This window comes from Mustela nigripes, chromosome 6, assembly GCF_022355385.1.
Source record: "Mustela nigripes isolate SB6536 chromosome 6, MUSNIG.SB6536, whole genome shotgun sequence".
Classification (NCBI taxonomy): Eukaryota; Metazoa; Chordata; class Mammalia; order Carnivora; family Mustelidae; genus Mustela; species Mustela nigripes.
Window position 1 is genome coordinate 75,610,003 of NC_081562.1, and position 4,073 is coordinate 75,614,075.

General features: G+C 40.2%; 1 pseudogene; it reads right to left on the reverse strand.

Annotated features, from left to right (window-relative positions):
* Positions 1-409: 409 nt before the first annotated feature.
* Positions 410-2,606, reverse strand: LOC132020314 (ferritin light chain-like; annotated as a pseudogene).
* Between the last annotated feature and the right edge of the window lie 1,467 nt (positions 2,607-4,073).

The window sequence follows — 4,073 nt, forward strand, 5'->3', positions numbered from 1 at the left end:
CATGCTCTTTTCTATGGCTGCTTTTTAATAATTATTGAAGTATAGTTGACATACAATGTCATATTAGTTTCAGGTGTATAGCACAGTGATTCAACAATTCTTTACATTACTTAATGCTCACATGGTAAGTGTAGTTAACCGTACATTGTTATTATAATATTACAATTTTTTTTTTTTTTTGCTGTAAAAAGCTTTATTGTTTTCATTTGGTCCATGGCTTGTGAGAGGGCTCTAGAGTGGTTTAAAAGCTGCCCAGTGTCTGCAGAGAGAGGCTTGGGCACAAGCCCTGGCACCAAGGGGATGCCAGAGGTCCCCTCAAGGACTGCTGGGCTTCAGAGACTCTAGCTGTGCTTGAGGGTTAGCTTTGGGAAGAGATGCTCACCTGGCCCCAGCCTGGGGGCCAGCCAGCCTATGGGCCAGCCAGCCTGCGGAAGTTAGTTGGGTGGTAGCACATTTCCTTGATGACTTTCACCTCCTCATCTGGGAAGTGGTTTTCTAGGAAGTCACGGAGATGGAGGTTGGTGTGGCAGAACCCAGGCCACGCATATCCAAAAGGGCCTGATTAACGTTCTTCTCCGGGAGCATGGCAGCTTCCATGGTGTCCAGGTTTTTATCCCACTAATCTTGGGACACTTCTGTACATCCTGGAACAGGGCACAGCTGCAGTGCTGGTTTTATGTCTTTAAGGGACATTCAGCATCCTTGCGCTTCTCCTCAGCCAACTCCTGGAATAAGCGGCCCCCTCCCTCCAGAGCCACATGGTCCAAAGGAAGTAGAAGCCCAAAGAAATATATGCCCAAAGAAAGTCAGCAAGCATCTGCCGACCAGGCGGTTGATGGTGTCCTCCACTTGGGTGGAAAAATTCTAACGAATCTGGGAACTCAGGGGAGATCAGTAGTAAGGAGCTACCCTCAAAATATGGTGTTGGCTGGTCCCAGAGGAAGAGTGACTGAGAACATAGCTCTGGAAAGAAAAGTTGGAAAAAAGTTTGGAAGGTGGTTGGAGGCTTGTAGGAGGGGCATCCCTGGATCTGTTTGGTCCTAACACTGTTGAAGCCAGAGACAAATCCTCGGGACCTTGGACACACTGCCTCATACCATACTATTATTGACTTTATTCCCTATGCTGTACTTCTCATTTTCATGACTTATTTATTTTATAACTGAAAACCCATACCTCTTAATCCTCTTCACCTATTCTGCCCATCCCCCCACCCACCTCCTGTCAGTCTTCAGTTGGTTCTCTGTATTTAAAAGTCCGTTTTTCATTTGTTTGTTTTGTTTCTCAGATTCCACATAAAAGTAAAATCATATGGCATTTGTCTTTCTCTGTCTGATTTATTTACTTAGCATAATACACTCTAGGTCCATCCACGTTGTTGCAAATGGCAAGATCTTTTTTTTAGTAATATTCCATATATGTGTATACATAAGTGTGTATATATATATATATATACACATCTTCTTTATCTGTTTATTTATCAATGGACACTTGGGTGGCTGGGTTGGGGTATCTTTTTGAATAGGTGTTTTCATTTTCTTTGGGTAAATACCCAGTAGCGGAATTACTGGATCATATGGCATTTCTGTTTTTAATTTTTTGAGGAATCGTACTGTTTTCCACAATGATTGCACCAATTTACATTCCTACCAACAGTGCACCAGGTTCCTTTTTCTCCACATTTTTGCCAATATTTATTTCTTTTCTTTTTGATAATACCCATTCTGACTGTGTAAGGTGATATCTCATTGTGGTTTTGATTTGCATTTCCCTGAAGATGAGTGGTGCTAAACGTCTTTTCATGTGTTTGTTGGCCATCTGTATGTCTTCTCTAGAAAAAAATGTCTATTAAGATCCTCTGCCCATTTTTCAATCAGATTGTTTTTTTGTTGTTGGCTTGTAAACGTTCTTTATGTATTTTGGATTTAACCTCTATCAGATATGTCACTTGCAAATATCTTCTCCTATTCAGTTGGGTGCCTTTTTGTTTTGTGGATGGTTTTTCCTTTGCTGTGCAAAAGCTTTTTATTTTGGTGTAGTCCCAACAGTTTCTTTTTGCCTTTGTTTTCCTTGCCTGAGGAGATATATCCATAAATATGCTGCTAAGCTATTGCTGCTTAGTTTGCTCAAGTATTTGATTAATGCTCTTGATAGTACATCACACAATTACTTTTCAAGGTTTGAGCATTTGTTCATGTGCTTTTGCCAAGTGCAGATCATGTGCTTCACTCTGCAATGATAGAAAATGGCAATTGCTTTTGCTGCATTAATTCTGGAAAGTGACTATTCCTAATGGGCAGAATTCAATGACAAGGAGATCCTTTCCTGGCAGCTTTGTTTGGTTTAAGGCTTAGGACCACCTACTGAGTGCATGGGGGTGGGAAGCCTCTTTGCCATTATTTTTAAAAAGGAAGAAAGTCTGTGCACCTGTTACACAGCTGTAATGACAACCAAACAGGGACAAAACATGCAGGGAGTGTGTTCAGCAGTGATTTCTCTCACATGAGGTGTAAATGCTTCGCTGTTTCAGGAATTCCTATGAAAAGTGTCAGGCCTGACAGTATCCTCGAGGAACTGTTTTGTAAGAGATTCTTCCTGCCTTCCATTTTAATTTGTGGAAAGTGATAAAGAGGAGCATATTTCTAAAGGCAGCAGAACTTTTTAATAGATCTCATAGAATGAAAGATTTTAAAAGGGAAAACGAAGAGAAAAAGACAGTCTTTTTTTTTTTAATTTTTTTAAAAAAGATTTTATTTATTTATTTGACAGAGAGAGATTACAAGTAGGCAGAGAGAGAGAGAGAGAGAGAGAGAGAGAGGAGGAAGCAGGCTCCCTGCTGAGCAGAGAGCCTGATGCGGGACTCGATCTAAGGACCCTGAGATCATGACCTGAGCCGAAGGCAGCGGCTTAACCCACTGAGCCACCCAGGCGCCCCAAGACAATTATTTTTGAGCCCTTTCCATTATCCAGAAATTTCTATTGAGCAATGTTGCTAGACTAGAGATCCATATTTTATAAACATTCAATTTCAAATAAAATTTTGGATACAATTATTAGGGTCACTCCAAATTATATTTACCTTAGGTCTTCAAGAGGCTTTATACTTTTTTGTCTATCAAAAATAGAATAACAATAATAAAAAAATGCTGTGTTCTTATAGTCGAATATTACTCAGTAATTTAAAATGAACAAACTACATGGACACCGGGGTGGCTCGGTTTGTTAAGTGTCTGCTTTTGGCTGAGGGCATGATCCCAGAGTCCTGGGAGCTGAGTTCCACATCAGACTCCTTGCTCAGCAGGGATCCTGCTTCTCCCTCTGCCTGCTTCTCCCCCTGCCTGCTTCTCCCCCTAATTGTGCTCTCACTTTCTCTCTCTCTCACAAATAAATAAAATAAAATATTTTTTTAAAAAATGAACAAACTACAGGTTTATACAAACTTGAATAAACCTTATTTTTTAAAAAAGATTTTATTTATTTATATGACAGAGAGATCACAAGTAGGCAGAGAGGCAGGCAGAGAGAGGGGGGGAAGCAGGCTCCCTGCCGAGCAGAGAGCCCGGCACGGGCTTGACCCCAGGACCCCAAGATCATGACCCGAGCCAAAGGCAGAGGCCCAACCCACTGAGCCACCCAGGCACCCTTGAATAAACATTATAATCATGAGATACAGAAGAAAAGTATTAGTATACATCCATTTATATGAAGTTCAGAAAAAGGGATGCATACATAATTGGTAAAAAAAATAAACTATAACAAAAATATAAGGAAGTTATTATCATAAAATCATAATAATGATTATGTCTAAGCTAAAGGGAGAAGGATATGTTCTGGAAGGCCCACATCAACAACATGGGCAGACTTCTAGGTTGCCAGCAGTGTTCTATCTCCTAACCTGTGCATTGGTAATATCTGCATTTTCCTATAAATTCTTCTCAACATATTATATTTTGCAATAAAAATAGGCTAAAAATCACTGTCACAGTTCATTGAACAGGCCTCCATCTTTGAAAATAAAAAATCCTGTTTAAACTGATAAAACTGAGTGACCGTTCATAATTGCATGGAATGTA